Source organism: Monodon monoceros, unplaced genomic scaffold (assembly GCF_005190385.1).
Source record: "Monodon monoceros isolate NGI ecotype Baffin Bay Population unplaced genomic scaffold, NGI_Narwhal_1 Super_Scaffold_15, whole genome shotgun sequence".
Lineage (NCBI taxonomy): Eukaryota > Metazoa > Chordata > Mammalia > Artiodactyla > Monodontidae > Monodon > Monodon monoceros.
In genome coordinates this window covers 40,336,330-40,355,962 of record NW_021703771.1, presented here as the reverse complement: position 1 = coordinate 40,355,962, position 19,633 = coordinate 40,336,330, and the positions used below count along the sequence as shown (strand labels likewise).

General features: G+C 43.1%; 1 pseudogene; it reads left to right on the top strand.

The window, feature by feature from the left end:
* The first annotated feature begins 263 nt into the window (after positions 1–263).
* Positions 264–764, top strand: LOC114895845 (annotated as a pseudogene).
* The last annotated feature ends 18,869 nt before the right edge of the window (positions 765–19,633 follow it).

Sequence of the window (19,633 nt, the reverse complement as noted above, 5' to 3'; positions counted from 1 at the left end):
CAAATCCAACAGGATATATAAAAGGCTAATACATCACAACCTAGTGGGTTTTATGCTGGTAATCAAAATTATAAATAATAATTGTCTCTGGATCCTGGGATTATGGGTAGTTTGTTTTCCTCTAAAGTTTCAATAATGAACATGGCTTAGTTCTTCAACAAGAATTTAAGGCGTCGCGCCCCGCCCAATGCTCCCTGAGCGCCGGGGGCGGGCCTGTGCGGCGCGTGGCTGGAATCTGGGGGATATCCGCGCGGGCTTGAGCCATGGCTGAAAGTGGCCGGGCACCTCAGGCCCGGGCCCTCCTGCAGCAGTGCCTGCACGCCCGTCTGCAAGTACGCGCCGCCGAAGGGGAGGCCGCGGCCCAGTGGGTGGAGGTCGAGAGAGGATTAGTGATCCACCTGTGCTTTTTCAAGGGAGCTGATAAAGAGCTTCTTCCCAAAATGGTTAATACACTGTTAAATGTGACATTAAGTGAAACAGAAAATGGCAAGCGTGTCTCTGTATTGGATCTACCTGGCAACATTCTTATCATCCCTCAAGCCACCCTTGGGGGGAGAGTAAAAGGAAGAAGCATGCAGTATCACTCTAACTCTGGAAAAGAAGAGGGGTTAGAACTTTATTCCCAATTTGTGACTCTCTAAAAAAGAATTAGCTGCTAACAGCAAGTGTGCCGAAGCTGGGGTTGTGGTGGAACATGGCACTTACGAAAACAGGTGTTAAAGCTCGACACCAATGGACCATACACACACCTAATTGAGTTTTGAAAACTTAAAAGTTTCTACAGTTGTAATTAGATTCTCTTCCCCTTCTGCAGCATTTTTAGACAAGAAAATCCTGGGTCCCATCCATACCTCTGCAGCCTGCTACTTGGACGACCTCGCCACGTCACCTAAACACTGGATCTCAGTCACCTTCCATCCTGCTTTCCCCTAAACTCACACTCAAAATTTTGAAAAATGCCTTGTATTCGCTTTATGGTCATTGATAAGAACATGGAAATGTTCTTAGAGAGCTGTATTTAAGCATTTTGCAATTAAGCATTTTGTGCTATCAAGAAAAATGTTTCTTATACCCTCAAATGTATGTAATATGTAGTAAAAATCACTATTTGTGTTACGATTACAATTATAATTTTGTCAATTTTGTTTTAGTATTTCAGATTTCCATATTTTGAATGAAATATGCAATTTACTATTCCTTCTAATAATATCTATGAAAATGTAATACAAAAATGTTATTGTACATTTTAATATTATTTTCCAAGGACATCCAAGGGCTTTAAATTATTTTAAGAATCTTTAGTTGATATAGCAATAAGGTATGGGGGACTAAAAGTTGTTTTTATTTAATATACTAATGGCTTAATACTAATGGCTTAATATTCTGTTTCTCAGTTTTTTACCAAAGCAATGTGTGTTGCATTTTCTGTCTTTGGTTTTTAAAAGTTACTGTTTCATTAAATTAATGTTCATAAATTTTTTTAGGAAGTTCCTTTCTTGTTGGTTTAGATTGCTATAAAAGGAATAAAAAGGGGAAAAAAAGAATTTAAACATTATTATTTTAAAGAAATACAAAGAATTTTCCTCCAGTATTTCCTGGAGTACATAGGAAGTGGAAGAAACACTGATTTGGGTGAAAGAGTCACAAAGCAAAAACATTTCTCACTTTCTACAAAGTAAAAGATGAAATGAAAGCATGAAACAAAAAAATAGTAAATGTTTACATATGTGATGCCCCCTCCCCTTTCCTACAAACAAGCAGGAGTCAAGCAGAGTTCTTAGTGAAAACCAGGGGCCTCAGCCCCCAAGCCCTTCCCTGCACGATGGGGGCTTTTGCATGTGAACATGAATCAGGCTTTGTAATTTGCATGGCACTTAGCTCCTCTTTGAAGGAAATGTGATGACGAAGTCATCAAAGTGGCAGTTTTTTAAAATGGCATGTCATGTGCAGAAAAGAGAAATTCCTAAGTATTAATTCATTCCCTGTTCTTAGCTGGGAACTTGAACATTACTATAAGTAAACAGTTGCTCTAGCACCAGGTACTGAATGAGGTTATTGTGCATTTGGTCTCTGCTGATGGGAGACCAGAACTGGCCTACCTCTGAAAGCACCGGCAGAGATTTAAAATGTAATTTTATTTCATTTTATATTTCGTTTTGCAGTTTGCAGAAGGAAACAGTGGTTGATAAACAGAGCAATTTCTCTCCTTATCAATCTCCCACTTTCCCCGAAGCTCTGGTTCACAGCTCTGGTGACACAACTTCTTCTCCCTCAGTTTGGACCAGAGTGGCACATTTGGAGACTAAATCTTGAGACAGTTGAGGCAGACCCACTGAGCTGGTACCAGTGCTGCGACGGAGCAGGGTTCCACCCTTGGGCCTGCCTGGGTCTGAGATGCGTGGGATCCCTCTCTACTTGGGCCCCAAAAACCTCCCCACGTATTTGACAATGCCCCAAATTCCTTTAAAAAGAGCATTAACACTAGAGACAGAAGGTCCAAAATGCTAATAACTGTAGGAAAGGACAACCATGGGCTGATATTCAAACTAAAATGCAAATGACTGATAGAGAGCTGTTTCAGAGAGCTGACTGCTGAGAGTTCAAGGTCCCTGAAACGAGGAATGGAGGATTCTTCCCACAGGATTTTGCCCATGTTTGGAAGCCATCTCTCCACCAGACCTAAAAACTGCCTCTATGTTCTTGTCAAAGAACAGATTTGGATCCTTGGGATCTCTGAGCTAAATAACATAACCAAGAATTCTATGATGCAACATGGCTGACTTCATACAAATAATTACCAAATTGCAGCTGTCATTCAGGGCACACGACAAAGTGCCAGAAGCACCACACACACAGTGTATCTCGAATCAAAAGGAGAAGGTGCCAGGCCTCATTCATCAGGAGGAATAATTGTATGAAGGATGCTGCTACTGGGCTGCGAGCTTCCGACAAGTACAGCAGGAGGCTGGAGGTTGGCTGACTGGGAAGAGGACATGAGACAGAAATTGAGGGTGAGGGCAGTCCATTTACAGGACAAGAATCAGAGGTGTGAGAGGCCCTGGGCTAGGGGAGAGTGTGCAGGGTGGCTGAGGGCAGCCTGGGACAGGTAGATGAGGATTGGCCTTAGAGGAGGCTGCAGAAGCCCACTGAGGGCAGGGCCTGGGGTCACCAGTGTGCCTGAGTGTCAGCAATTTCCCCTGAGGCTGATTGTGTCAGTGAGGCCCTGACTCCCTTGAGGCTGCCTCAGTGCTCTCCCTGCAAACCCAAAATACCACCCCTGCCCATCTCCCCTCAGAATCTGCTCTGCTTGGGTTTGGCCAGGGCCAGGACATACATGAGGAACCTGAGAGGAAACCCCCTTAAGGCTTGAAGGTCAAGTCTTACGATTCCCACCTATGAGGCACAGCTCCAGGGTCACTGTTCACAGAGCCACACCTTGTCTGCCGCTTTCCTCCACTTCCCATATCCCTGGTCTTGCACATGCTTCTGTTTGCTGGGCTCCGCAGGCTCTTGTTGCTTTACTTGGCATCTGAGTGTCACTCTCCAGGTGCCCACCTAAAATTTTATCAAAATGCAATGTGACGCAATGTGGTGGTTAAGCAGGTGGACTCTGGTGTCAGACTGCCATCCACTGTGCAATCATGGGCACTTAAGCACTTTCTGTCTTGGTTTCCCTATATGTAAAGGGAGATAATAACACAACCTGTTTACCTAAGGTTGTTATAAGAATTGAAAGAGCATTTGCTAATGCCTGGCATGGGTCACAAGAATTGGCTTTAGCTTATTTATTTAGTCATTCAACACATTTGTATCGAGCACCCGCCAGCCACATGCTGTCTTAGGTGATGGAGATACAAGGTGAGTAAAAGGAAGCACTGTCCTTGCCCTCAGGAGGCTTCCAGTCTAAATGAGGGATGTCTAGACTCTAATCAAATATTACAATGTAATTACTGCAAATGCATTTTACGTGTAATATAAAATATGAAAATGTATTATAAATGTGAGTAACAGGAAACAGTGCTGCCGAGAGGAGGTGTGTAGTACTAAGAGAGTATGGTGAGGAGTCTCACTCGGTGGGGGGGTGAGATGTGTGAGGAAGGATGAAGGGCACTTTATTTCCTTGATCCCACCTTCTCAGCTGGCATCTTGAAATAACCACTGGCCACCCCTTCGACTGTGATTGATGAGAAGGAGCCAGGTAGCTTATTGAACTAAATCAGTGCCCAGTGATTGTATAAACACCAACCACCATAGTGTGTCAGCAAAACATACTATGGCTCTTCCACCAGCTATACAACATGGGACAAAGCTCCCATTCAGCTGGGCCTCAATTAATCAGCTCTGGAGTTAACTGCCATAAGCCCCACTCCTAGAGGTCTGTGGGAGCCCTGGAGCCTGAGGAGACCTTGACCTCTGCAGCAGGTGGGGTGAGCCTTGTTGGATGGGTCCTGAGCATTTATGGGGAATATTTCAGACTCTTACAGTGCCTTGAAGCCCAGAGTGATGAATCATGACGGAGGTGCTGAGGGGAGTGTAAAAATCCAATGACTACATTAGACATATTTAAAACTGTTCAGACTCTCAACTCTCAAAGAAATGCTCTATATCTTTGGGAGTATGCACAAGAAAGCAGTAACTGTGGTTACCTCTGGGTGGCTGGGATGAAAATAGAAGTTGTTTTTCATTGCCTTCTTTCATACTTTTTGAACTTGTATCTGTATCATTGAATCTGTACCATGTATCTGTATACAAATATAATAATTTATAATTAAAATAAAACAAATGGTGAGATTTTAAAATAGAATATTGTTAGGGCTTCCCTGGTGGCGCAGTGGTTGAGAGTCTGCCTGCCGATGCAGGGGACACGGGTTTGTGCCCCGGTCCGGGAAGATCCCACACACCGTGGAGTGGCTGGGCCCGTGAGCCATGGCTGCTGAGCCTGCGCGTCCGGAGCCTGTGCCCCACAACGGGAGAGGCCACAACAGTGAGAGGCCCGCGTACCGCAAAAAAAAAAAAAAAAAAAAAAAGAACATTGTTAAAAGCCAAATAATCGGATGTAAATTATAAGATACAATGGTGATTTTTTTGGGCCTTTAAAAAAGCTGTAGTTTTTGTCCTTTGGTAACCTTACTAGAGCAAGTGATTAAACCAGAAGTTAGGAATTAGTTTTCATTTTTTTCATTCAACAAATACCTACCATGTGCCAGGCACTGTTCTAGATACTGGGGATACAATGGTGAACAAAACAGATGCTGCCTCAAATTTCCTTTCCTCATGGAGTTTAAATTTTAGAAGACCTAAGTTTTACTCCTGTATATATTACAAATTAGCTGTTTGACCTTGGAATCTATGGGCTTACATGTTCCCATCTTTAAAATTCGCACCATACAAGCTCTTAGACAGTTTTAACCATCAATTCTGACTCTAAAAGTCAATAGTATATAGCAGAGTAGGCTAGGTGCTGTACTAGTTTTCTATGCCTGTCAACAAATGACTACAAATTTAATGGCTTAAAACAATACAAATTTATTTTCTTACAGTCTGGAGGTCAGAGGTCTGGCACAGGTCTCACTGGGCTAAAATCAATGTGTTGGCAGGGCTATGTTCCTTTCTAGATGTTTTACGGGAGAATCTGTTTTCTTGCCTCTTCCAGCTTCTAGGGGCCATCCGCATTCCTTGGCTGGTGGCCCCCTTCCTCTGTCTTCAAAGGCAGCAAGAGCAGGTCAAGTTCTTCTCACATTGTATCGTTCTGTCCTCTTTTTCTGCCTCCCTCATCCACAATTATGGACGCTCGCTCGTGATTACACTGGCTCCACCCAGATAATCCAAGAAAATCTTCCTATTTCAAGGTCATCTGACTGGCAATCTTAATTCTATCTGTAATCTTAATTCCCTTTTGCCATGTAACATAACATATTCACAGATTCTGGAGATCAGGACTTGGATATATTTGGAGGGGGTGCATTATTTTGCCTAATACAGATGTTAAATAAACAATGTGAGTCAGCATTTCTCTGACTTTTGAATTTCACAAACCATTTAAACAAACAAGCTGTCTGGTTATCTATTTCTGTGTAACAAAATCATCCTCAAATTTAGTGGCTTAAAACAACAGAAATCATTTATTTCCCTCACAAACCTGTAATTTGGGCAGGGCTTAGTGGGGAGTCATCTTTGCTCCATGTCGTATCAGCTGTGGCAGTTCAACTGGGGCTGTAGGATCCACTTCCAGAAGGGTTCACTCAGTGACTGGCAAGTTGGTGCTGGCTATCAGCTACGAGCTCATCCAGTGCTATTGGCCTGGGCCTTGCTTCGTCTCTCTATGGGCTTCTTCTCATGGCTACCTGGGCTTCCTAACACCATGTCAGTTGGGTTCCAAGAGGCCCGGGAGGAAGCTGCAAAGCTTCCTATGACCTCGTTTCAGAAGTTCTAGAATGTCACACTGATCACATTTTTAATAAAGTAAGTTTATTACTTTATATATATTTTTAGCCAAGCAAGTCTCTAAGACCCTCCCAGATTCAAGGGGAAGAAAATCAGATGCACCTCTCAGGGGCAGAAGCGCCAAAGAATTTGTGACCATCATTAATCTACTACACACACACACACACACACACACAAACAAAATGGAGGAATAACATAGTACTGTCATATTTTATTTTGATAAACAGGAATATGAAAAAGCAAAACCAAAAATGTTATCATCTAGTATATTATCCAATCTGTTTCTTAAAAATACTTTTCTTCTGCCAAAAATGTAGAAAGGACACAGTACCAGAGCAAATGGCAGTTCTTTAAAATTCAGCAAATTTGTTTAGTGAAAAACTTACTATGCTATGCTTGTTTTTCTCATTTCAGCTTAGGTTAGAAAACTAGGTCATAGATAGGGCATCCAGATGGGTCTTGGGAAACCACCAGGCATAAGGCACGAGTGCTTCTGTGGTTCAGAGCAACAGTCCACTGCCACCCCCTTGTCCTGGTGTGCAGCCAGACATCCACGACCCTGTGTCCTGCTGGCTGTGGGGCCTTACCGCCCTATTCCATTTCCAGTCCCCCGGGAGCTGCCAACGGGCAAGCGGGCAGAAGGCTCTGCCTATTGTCTGAGGTTTGCGTTGGGGCCTCCATGACAGGGCTTTTTTCTGGCAGTGTCAGGCTCTCAGGCCCCATCTTGGGCTTCTTCCAATGTGGCTTTCGCTCTGTGAGCTGGGCTCTTCTGACGCCGCAGGCCTGGACAAGGCAGTGATACAAGCAGCCTGAGATGTGGGAAGCCTGCCTGAGGCCTCTGCCATCACCCCGTCTGAGCTTAGCAGAATCCCTGGGGGAGACTTTCAGCACTGGCCCCCACCCTCCATGAAATCCCGACACCCCCTGGGTACTATGGTGTCTCCAGGTTCCACAGTGGAAATGTGTTTTTAGATCAACAAGGGACCTTTACTTGATCTTCTGGGACCCAGGATGTGGAGACCTCTGAGCCAAGTCAATGCTGTTTTTCTGCCTCTCCCACCACAGCCAGACCCAGGAAGGGCAGAGGGCCTGGCATCAATGAGGCTGTTCTTAAAAGGATGACTGAGGCTGACCTGTGGAAGGAAGTCACCTGCTCACAACCAGCTCCTCAGGTGGTTGAGGACTGATTTCCCTAGTGTCTCTGACCTGCACAGACAAGCATGTCACAAGTGGCGAGTAGGAGAGTGCCAGCCAGGGAGGCCCATACCCTCTGGGTCACCCCCTGCTCCAAGGCCTTAGCGTTTCGGAGAGCGGAGGCCTAGCCCACTTTCACGCCACAAACGGTGAAGAGGGACATTTCCAAAGTACTCAATGCAGAGGGAGGAGCCAGGGTTTATTGTTGACCTTATTCCTTTTAGGTAAATCGTTCCCTCTTAGAGAAATGATCTCAAATTGGACTTTTGTTAATTAAAGTGTTTGTCATAGGGCCCAGCAGTGAGGCCAGGTGAGAATCCCAGAACCGGAGATACCGAGAAATGTAGCCAACATTCAATTCACAAGTCACTCGGTTTCTTGTACACAATTAGCACACAACACAGGATTGTCAAAGTAGGGGAAACAGAAAAGAGGAAAACGACCACTCCAAGGAGAAGTCCGGGAAGGAGGCGTCTCAGCAGCCCCAGCCTGGCAGCGGGTCCATGATAAGTGTGAGTGGGAAGAAGTCGCCCTCGGCTCCAACAGAGCCTCGCTAGTGTCCCCTCCAATGGCTCTCAGCATCATGGAGTTGGGTCCTCCAGTGAAGAGGCTTCCAATCTCTAGGCTCAGTGGTCTCTCTCTTTTTATTTTTTGGCCGGGCCACGCGGCATGTGGGATCTTAATCCCCAGACCAGGGATCGAAACTGCACCCCCTGCATTGGAAGTGCGGAGTCTTAACCACTGGACCGCCAGGGAAGTCCTCAGTGGTCTCTTTTTAAGGAGTCTGCCAGTAGGGTGTAATGGATACACCCCAGGGTCTTATCTCTATCAGTTGCTCCTTCTGTTCCAGTGAAATCTTTCTGCAAATGTTACCAAATAAATTCCTTACCTAAAGTAACACTCTTAGCTTATCAAAGATGCTAGCAGTCCTACAGCAGACGTTTCAAAACAACTAACATGCAAGTTCACGCTGGCCACTGTGACTCCATTTTGAACTACTTAATGTAGCTTAAATCCTATGTTTTGCACAAGATGAGTAGGAATCACAATGCAAAAGAAATCACATCATAACATAAAGGTCTTATAGGAGTAAAAGGGCAACTAGATACCAGTCATTGTCTATTCATGCATCGGAAAGATGTCTCGTTTTAATGACAGGTGTGGTGAGGGGACGAGACAACACCCCCTCGGGTGTTTCTCAATATGAGACGTCAGAGAGCGGGATCGGAGGTCACCCTCCCCATCTAGTGATGCCTCTAAGAAGCAGGTCAGCCGAGCACAGGCCGGTACAGAGCCCTCCGCAATAAGCACAAAGAGCCAATTCAACAGCACACAAAGCTCATCCTCCGTAATTGTCCTAATTAGAAACATTATACATAAGGAGGCGAAACAATTCACACCAACTCCAGCATGAGCTCAGGGCAATAGAGTTGTTTGTTTTTCAACCCTGAGGCTATAGTCACACACGTCTCAAAAACTAATGCATGTGTATTTTAAAGCCTGATATTTTCAGACACTCGAGAAAAACGTGGCAGCAGCAATATGCCGTGGCAAAACAGCCTCAGTCACGACTCTCCACCGCCTTAACTTCCTCTGCTCTCTGTACTGGGGTTAGGATTTTGTTAGTAGCTTAATATTTCAAAAACGAATTTACAATCCGTTGTTTCTCCTCTGTTCTTGCATAACCTTGAAATTTAAACATCTTTCTGTCTGCTTTTTGTCTTCTTCCACTGGATGGACTCTGATGATGTTTCCCTTGCTTAACAGAGCGGAAATCAGCTTGCGTTTCTGTTTAGCAGCGATGCTGCCTGGAGGAACAAAGTCAGCACGTTACTTGCGTTAACACTGATGCTACTTCACTGTTGCTAGGGGAGGCAGAGAGAAAAGACAAAGAGCATAAACCACAGCATCTCATTGATATTTTACATCCGTACTCTTCTCTCCCCTCCTTTGGAGCAGGTTTTTGGTTTTGTTTTTTTTAATTTTCTCTGCATTTTCTCAGTCTGTAGAAGTGGACTGGAATTCTCCACCCCGGCTTCGGGAGATTCATGGGGCGTGTTATCCAACCCTACCTGCTATGCCTCTCCTTTTTCTGCCTCCTGCTCTGTTCCCTGACTATACCCACAACAGCTGGTGGATAAGTGCATGGTCTGTGGGTCCACATCTCCTGGCTTTGAATCCTGGGTCTTCATCCTGCGATCTTGGGCCACTTCATTAACATCACTGAGCCTGTTTCCTCCTCTGTAAGATAGGGGATGTGCTGGTCCCCTCCTCAGGGTATTGTTTTCAGCATTAAATGAGACACTGTATGTGTGAAGAGCCGAGAATAGAATAAGAATTTGATAAACATGGTTTATCTTATCATTAATATTCTCATGGCTTTCTAGATTTTTTTGGTGACTGATCCTCAGTGAAACTGTGATAATGGAGGATAGCAGTGTGTCCGGAGTACACATAGTTCAACAGACTCCATATGATGAGTACCATTTTCACTTAGCCCCCAAAAGTGTGCTGAACATAAGGAATTGTTCATGGTTTGGAAAGCACATCATGACCTTCCCATACTCTGGGGTTGCTGTTTTAAAACTTCTGGGTAGCATTCTACTGCCCTCATGAAGAGGCGAAGACTAATCAATGGACAGAATGCCACGCCAGCCCAGCTGTACCCTGCTCCCTCCTTCCTGCCAAAATTGAAGGCTTTTCCTATGGACTGAGACAGGGGTCTGGTCCCACAGCCTGTTAGGAACCGGGCCGCACGGCAGGAGGCGAGCAGCGGGCAAGGGAGCAAAGCTTCATCTGCCGCTCCCCATCGCTCCCCGTCGCTCACATTACCTCCTGAGCTAGCCCCCCACCCCCGAGTCCATGGAAAACTTGTCTTCTGCGAAACCGGTCCCTGGTGCCAAAAAGATTGGGGACCACTGGATTGAGATAAAAATTCTCTGGAGGCATCACCTCAGGTTGTACGGGCAGTGTGGGGAGTATTAAGTAACACACAGTGAATCTGCCTTAAAGACAATGGTTGAAATCGTTCTTCCTTTAGTTGGATGCAAGGTATATTTTGCCATGAGGTTCTTCCTGAGTAAACGATTTCATTTTCCCACGGTTTTATCTATGTGAAAATGCTCTACTTTCAGACTGTGTTTAATTCAACAATCTCGAAAAATTTACAAGTTCACAAAAGAAGTTAAAACAATTACCAAGGTATGTACAGAAGGGTGTTTTTGGACTGCTATCAAATATCTTTATATGCACATATTGTGTGTTTCCCCAGGTGGGCCTCGTTCTGGCCCCGCCTCCTCCTCTGCCCTGGGAGCCGGGCTTAGCTCTGGCCACTGAGGAACTGCAGGTGTAGGAGAGAGGTAAAAAAGTGCAACTGAGCTCTGAACCCAGGAGCAATCGCAAATAACTCCAAACACCAACACTGAACTCACAGCACAAAGACAAGTTCCGTTCCTTTGTGCTGCCTGGAGCCTTTGCCAGACCTTGGGTCACGTTGCCCGGAACCATGTGGTCCTGCAGTGAAAGGCCCCCATTGTAATGACTAATCAACAAGGCAAAGCCAAGGTTGCCTTGTGCATCAAAACCTGGAACGTCCTGCCTTTTTACGTGCTGAGAAGTGTGTGCTTAGTATTGTGTTCAAGTAAATGGGGAGGGGGCATTTCCTTTAAAAGTACTTAAAGCAAAGAAAAATAGCTACTTATCTGCTGTGTCCAATTTGGAGGCTTTTTAAATGACCTGAAAAATGGGCTATTGCTTTCATTGTTTCCTTCCTTCTTCCTCCTCCTTCTCTGGGACACTTGTCTGCCTTTCCAAAAACTTCCTCTCATAGTGACCCCAGGTTCCTGTTGGGAATTCTCACCCTGCTGTGTGGATGAACAAGCAAAACAAACTATCATATGTCCTCTGAAAACATGGACAAAAAGACTTGGAAAAGTTTCTGATACAAAATTCCAGCTGGGTTTGGAGTAGTTCTTGTGGGTAAATGATGTAGTGAGCTGAATGTATATTATAAATTCAACACCATTAAGAGCTGACTGTTTAACACTTAAGCACATCATCTTTCAGAGGTGGGCATCTGAGTGCAAAACCAAGACCTTAGCCCTGTCTGGGTGCACCAGTGAATCTATCTTATCCCAGTTTCCTTGTTTATAAGATGATATGTTGGCCCAGATGCTCTTCAGGCTCCCCTGGGAAGTCTTTGGGGTATGAGCTTAAATTCCAGTTCTGCTACCTGCCTCCTTCCTGGTTCTGAGATTTCATAATATCTTGCAATTTTTCTAGGAGATTGACTTGATAGAGAACATCTGGAGGGAACGGAAGCCTCTACATTATCAATGCAGAAATTGAGGTAAGGAGCCAACACTGAAGGCACAAAAAATGGCAAATGTTGAAATGAGGAAGACAGTGAGAGCAACTAACTCTACTTTCTCTTTGACACAAAGGAGTCTTTATTTGAAGTTCCCCAAGTTCCTTCTTTTCTCCCACGAGCTTACTTCTTTGAAAACAACTTCCATCAGAAGTCAGGAGACCTGGCCCAGTTCAGAGTCTGCCACAAACTCAGCCTGCTCCCTTCTCCCATTCAGTTTCTTCCCTGGCAAATGGGAGGTATGGACTTAGATGATTTCTAAAAAGCTCACCTAAGAGCTAACATCCATGATTCCAGGAATTCCAGGAAATGCTCACTAAAACCAGGATTCTGAATCAAGTGAAAAACCAGACCGAGTATTTGAACCAACGATTTTCAGACATTGGACCACAGTAGTGCATGACAGTGATTCCTGAGAGTAGGGGAAAAAAATGAGGTGATTCTTATGATTGCCCCCAGCTTACTGCCTGGAGAGAACTTACAGGCCATAGCATTGGGAAAGGGAATATGGGTGGACCCCAGCAGTATTCCTTCATAGAGAAGATGGTGCTGGGATCCCAGAGAGACCAATGAAGCTAGAATTAACAGAACAGAATACTGGAGAAGAGAGAGCTACACACAGAGAGAGAACTCTGGAGTTCTACAGAACTCCTTTGAGTTTTCAGATGAATACTGATCAGTGCATGCATATGAGGGAACTGCATGAGGTCAGGGAAAGAGCCACCCAAAAGGATTAAAGAAAACAATCCCTGGAGATCACACAGGACAGGGAATAGACCCCATTCCCACCAAACCAGAGTTGAAGATCTTATAATTCATGGGGCATTGAGTAGAGCACTCACAAGGGCATTGTTTCAGTTGTGGGGCCTAAGACTAAAAGCTGTTCTGGTCCTTCCTAACAAAGCTTAAAAGCAAGTCTTGAAGGGATCAAACTATTTCCAAGTAACTTATGATGCCCAGAACAACACAGATGCCCAGAATATTTTTAAAATATTGAACAAGGTAAAATTCAAACTAGAGAAATATGAAAAAAACACTAAGGCACATCATAATCATATTTCTCAAAACCAGTGATAAAGAGAGAATCTAAAAGTAGAGAAAAAAGTTATGACGTGAAAAGAGGAACAAAGATAAGGATTATATCAGAGTTCTTGTCAGAAACAAAGCAAGTGACAAGACAGGGGAACAATAATCTTTGAAGTACGTAAAGAAGAATATTGTCAATCTAGAATTCTATACCCAGCAAGATATCTTTCAAAAATGAATGCAAAAGAAAGACTTCTGCAGACATACAAAAACTGAAATAACTGATCCCTGGTAGACCTGTACTATAAGAAATGTTAAAGAAAGTCCTTCAGTTTGACATAAATCATAGCAATATTTTCTTGGATCAGTCTCCTAAGGCAAAAGAGATAAAAGCAAAAATAAACAAATGGGACCTAATCAGACTTAAAAGCTTTTGCACAGCAAAGGAAACCATCAACAAAACAAAAAGACAATCTACAGAATGGAAGGAAATATTTGCAAATGATGTGACTGACAAGGGGTGAATATCCAAAATACACAAACAGCTCACACAACTCAATATCAAAAAAAAAAAAAAAAAAAAGACCAAACAACCCAATCAAAAAATGAGCAGAAGACCTAAATAGACATTTTTCCAAAGACATACAGATGGCTAACAGGCACATGAAAAGATGTTCAACATCAACATCACTAATTATTAGAGAAATGTAAATCAAAACCACAATGAGGAAAAAAAAAAAAAAAAAAAAACCACAATGAGGTACCACCTCACACCTGTCAGAATGGCTAACATCAAAAAATCTACAAATAACAAATGTTGGAGAGAATGTGGAGAAAAGGGAACCCTCATACACTATTGGTGGGAATGTAAATTGGTGTAGCCACTATGGAAAACAGTATGGAAGTTCCTTAAAAAACTAAACACAGAACTACCATATGATCCACCAATTCCACTCCTGGAATATACCCAGAAAAAACAAAAACACTAATTTGAAAAGATATGTGCATCCCAGTGTTCACAGCAGCGCTATTTACAGCAGCCAGGACAGGAAGCAACCCAAGTGCCCAATCAACAGACTACTCGGTTAAGAAGATGTGGTACATGTGTATGTATATGTGTGGAATATCACTCAGCCATTAAAAAGAATGAAATACTGCCATTTGCAGCAATGTGGATGGACCTAGAGAATATTATGCTTAGAGAAATAAGTCAGACAAAGACAAATGCTGTATGATATCACTTATATATGGAATCTAAAAAAATAATACAGATGAATGTATATGTAAAACAGAAACAGACTCACAGTTACAGAAAACAAACCAAACTTATGTTTGCTAAAGGGGAGAAGGAAGCGGGGAGGGACAAATTAGGGGTATAGGTTTAACAGATACAAATCACTATGTATAAAATAGATAAGCAACAAGGATATAGCACAGGGAATTATATCCATTGTCTTGTGATAACCTGTAATGGAGTATAATCTGCAAAAATACTAAATCACTATGCTGTGTACCTGAAACACACTCAATATTGTAAATCGACTATATTTCAATTTTTAAAAAAAGAAAGAAGGAAAGTCCTTCAGGCAGAAGAAAAATGATACCAAATAAAATTCTGGATTGACACAAAGGAAAGAAGAGCTCTGGAAATGGAATTTTATTTACTTTAAACACATTACAAGCTATTGAGTGGGACTCTTTTTGTTGTGTTGGGCTTGACTACTAGGACTCAAGAGTAAAGACAGAGGGGAATTCCCTGGCGGTCCAGTGGTTAGGACTCGTTGCTTTCACTGCCTGGGGCCAGGTTCAATCCCTGGTTGGAGAACTATGATTCCACAAGCCATGCGGCACGGCCACACACACACACAAAAAGAGTAAAGACAGAGAAGTTCTCTATACCTGAGCTGACATCCATAGGAACCAGAGAACCAAGCATTCATACGAGGAGATCGATGTTCCACCAACCACCATCTTCTACCTAACAAGACTAGGAAGGAGAGAAGGAGAGAGAGAAATCAGTCTAAAAGTCTGGAGTGTAATGATTATGAGGAGATGCTACTCCTCCCCTTCCTGTGGGGATGGGAAATGGGAGTAGCCATACTTGGTCTCTGGTGAGGGGGTTCTAAGAAAATCATTCATAAAGATAGGGTGTAAATTAGTTCCCCATTTGGACATTTAATTAGGAAAAGGGTTTTTTGATTTACCAGTACATCATTAGGAGCAGAGAAGAATCCTGAAGAAAGAAAAGAAGGGAGAAAGAAGGGTTGCAGGAGGTAGTCTGAACGCACCCAGTTTGTCAAGGCTGGAGAAAGAGTTCCCTGTGGTTCAAATGCATGCTGCTTAGAAAGTAGTTGGATTTGTGCCATCCCCATCCTAAGGCAGTTCTCCCCTCCTCCCCAGGAAGCTTAAGCCGAAAGAATTTGTAGAGTATACATCCACAGGTGACAGGAGCTAAGGGGGCATGGATGGGCTGAACCTGGAGTTGCCATATCTCTGCTCTGTAAGTCCTTCTAAAGAACCTACATGTATCACCCAGAGGAAGCCAGCATTTGGATGCTTGCCTTCCAGAGAGCATCTGCAGTCAGTCCAGGCTGGCCAGAGAAGCAGCAGCTACTACCAGGCATAGCAATTATATGGCCCACTGCCCCTCCCCTGTCCTACCTCGTAGCCCAACTAGAGGAACCAGCACTGGAGGGGTAAAGTAGCGACAGGGGCTCCTGGAAATACACCTCCAATCACTCAGGGTCTAGGTTCAAGCTTACATTGCTTAGGGCGGGAGAGGGAAGGAAGTGAGAATAGAATCAAGTTTGGAATTGATGTTTTCAACTGCACTGGGACTTAGTATCTGAAAACAACTGGAAAGTTATGGATCTGCCTAAGATGCCATTAAGAGAGCTACTAACCATTGGAGAAGGAAGACTTGGTATAGTACATTTGGGAAGAGTGTTTAAGAAAAATAAAAAACTTTTATGTCTTAAAAAAAAAACAACCCAAAAAAACAGAACTGTCTTTCCCCCACAGGTACAATTACTTCTGTGAAGATGCTTTTCATCTTAGTGCTCTGATCCCCAGAAGTGAGTGAGGTGCTAATGAGGCCAGGGAGGCACTCAGGAGAGCCCTCCACTGTCACCACCCTGTTCCTGGTGAGTTCACTCCCAGCACATCTGGCCCTTGGGCCGTGGTCTATTTGACTGGAAGGAAAACAGGAGAGAGTGATGACCTGGCCCAGTGAGTAAAAGCCTCATGAGCTATGTGTCTCTTTTCAGCAGAGGGGTGATTTCTGGGGCCAAGCTCGGCTCTGCAGTTGCAGTCCAGGTTGGTCCCATAGGAAGGCCACAGGTGTTGTCTCTGCCTGAGGATGGGATGGGGGCATCCTACCTGGCTCTCCTGGGAAGAGCTCTTGGCAACAAGTCAGCAGCAGCTGAGCTCTACCCTGGTTGAAACCTTGACACTTGGTTATTTTCTTTCTTTTTCACTCCACAAGTAATACATGTTCTTAATAGAATAAATTAGAACATACAGGTAAGTGAATGAACAACCTCCCATAATCTCACCACCAAATAGTTACTAACATTTTCGAGTATCTCCTCTCAGATTGGGTGAGTGTATGAAATATATATATATAAATAATATATAGTATATATGCATATTGTGTATATAGATAATCTATAGATACAGGCACACAAACACAAAATGGATAAATATTATGCACATATATTGTGGGGCATTTATATTCTTCACAACTTTCTGTTCGCTTAAATAATGTCCAATGAACACCCTTGCACACAAATCTTTGTACATATTCTTTATAATTTCCTTTGAATAAATTCCAAGAAGAAAGTTGTACCAAGGAGGTTGTACATTTTTAATAGATAGTGCAGTGGTGGCTCAGAATATGTCACCCCAAAATATACCACTTTGGCATATTGATTATTTTGAATTAAAGGAACTTGAGAAACAGCCAGGACAAGAAGGACACTCTGACCCTCCTTTGTCCTCCTGAAAGCAGGAGATAAATCTCCCATGTGAAAGGTACCTCCCCTGACCAGGAAGGTAGAAAACATTCTTGTCAACTGAGATGGGGAATTTAGGACTGAGAAGGCTATATAAACAAACCTCCTTACTTCATCACCAACTTACTATCCCAAGCTGAAATCCCTTTGTCTTGTTAATTGGTCACAAATTTATTGTTTCTTTGTCTAAAAGGTATAAAAGCTTCCTGCTTTGGTCAAGTCTTTGAGTCTCATATCTTTGCCGGGCTCACGTTAGTATATATGTACATAATTAAATTAGTTTTTCTCGTTAATCTCTCCTTTATTACAGGGGGTCTCAGCCAAGAACCTAGAAGGGTAGAGGGAAAATTATTTTTCCTCCTCTATACAAGTAACTGGATTTCTGTGATAGAGGAGGACCTTGAGAAGAAGGTAGAGAAACAGGAGAAGCTGGACCCCATAGGTTAGAGAAGCTGCCCTGTCTTTTCCTCCTGTTTACCTATTGTATCCACCCTTCCCCTCTTCTCTCTCTCCCCTTTCACCCTTTAATTCCTTCATCCTTTGCCCCTACTGCCATTTCAGCTCTGGACTTTTTCCTCTCTGTGCTCAAATCCCATTCCGTTTTTGGGCTTTGAGCTCTCTCCATTGCTCAGCCTGCCTGCCTTTGTGCTGGCTTCCTGGCCAAGTGCCATGTGGTGACAACATGGCTGCAGCAACCTCAGCTTTACACCCTTTTGGGTCTAGACAGACCTGCAGGGAAGAGTGAGTGTCTTTTCCAGTGGCTCCCTTAATTCCTCTGTGACCCTCTCATTGGATTGACATAGGTCACATGCTCACCTCTGAACCAGTGACTGTGGCTGAAGAATATGATGTTTTTATTGGTTATATCTGGGCCACTTGCTGCAGCCCTGGAGTTGGGGTGAAGCCTCACCCAGCCCACAGGAACTAAAAGTGGGGGAGGGAGACCCTTAGATGAAAATCAAGCTCTGTTCTGGGAATCTAGCTCTATGCTGGGAACATCTATCTTAGGAAATAGTGAAATGCTCCTTGCATTTTATTTTGCTTTTAAATGTAATAAGTGCTAGAGTCATGTCTAAAGAGTGACTGAAAAGAATACTAAATAAATAAGAATACTAAACGGACACAAGTCTGAAGGGTATACAGTAGCTTATCTAATACTACAGGGCATTTTTTGTTTCTTTAAAAAAAAAATCTCTCATGTCTCTTGTAAACACAAAAAGGATTCTACTTGAAGAACAACCCAGTCTTCCTTTTCACCCAAATTTACAGTGTTAAAAATAATTTTACTATTAATGAGAACTTTTTCGTGCCAGGTCTTGAGCTTTTTATTTAAAAATTTTTTTTTTAAGAATATCTTTTTATTTATTTATTTTAAACATAGGGGCAAATCTTTTTTTCTTATAAATTTATTTATTTTTGGTTGCATTGCTGCATGCGGGCTTTCTCTAGCTGTGGCGAGCGGGGGCTACTCTTCGTTGTGGTGCACGTGCTTCTCATTGTGATGGCCTCTCTTGTTGTGGAGCACAGGCCCTAAAGCGTGTGTGCTTTTATTATTATAATAATAAAAATATTATTATTTTTAATCCTTACAACAACTCTGCAAGGTAATCTTAATAATCCCATTTTATAGATGAGGAAACTGAGGCTGAGGGAGGTTAAATAACTTTCCCAGGTGATACAACTAGTAGCTCCCACCAATTGATTCAAACCCAGGTTGTATATACCAGCACATCTTTCTCTGGTAAGAAAACATAAAGTTCCCTAAACTTGTGTTCAGTTGATTTTCTGAGGGCTTTTAGTGCCCAGAGTGCTTTTGTGCCTTCAGAAGCTGCAGCTTCAGTTTGCTTTTGAACATCTCAATGGCCACAGGGGCAGAGCAGCACTAAATGGCAGAAGAAATCCAAAAGAAGAGACTAAAGTTTCAGATATTGCATAGATAGAAAGATATACTACTTGGGTCTTTTCAAATGGGTTAAAGGATGCCACACTTAGGTTTTCCAAAAGAGCTGTTTCCTTTTGGCATGCTGGGACTGGTGAGGTGCATGTGTGGGCTACTCAGAAGCATTCTGATGCCATCTCCTGGTATGGTCAAGGGCTTGGGAACTGAAATACATGAGAAACAAGTACCTTACAGTGTATCCTCTCTGTGCCTCCAATGATTTCTACAGGCTGAAGTTTCCTTTTAATTTTTGCATCACATCTTTAGCACAGTTTGACTTCCTGGAACTCTCAGTCACAAGATTTCAGGTTTGAAGTGATAGCTTTTGTTACCACCTTATCTGCTACCAGAGCCCCTTTTCTGTTATAGAAATTCGGAGCAGGAAAGTTGATGCTTTCCCCAACAGGAGAGTTACCAAGAAAATGTTTGAGTTCCCAAAAGGTGATGGTTCAACTCCAAGCTGGTGAATTTCATGAGCAAACAAAGCTCTGTTTGTAACCCTGTCAGATAAGAATAATCTGCAGTGTGTTTTCTCTTTGGTACAGGAAATGAGAGGTGGGTGATTCCACTTTGTGGAATTTGGCAATCATCTCTTTGGTCAGTATCTCTTATTTTGTTACTCATATTTTAACAGAAAGAAAAGAGGTCTTT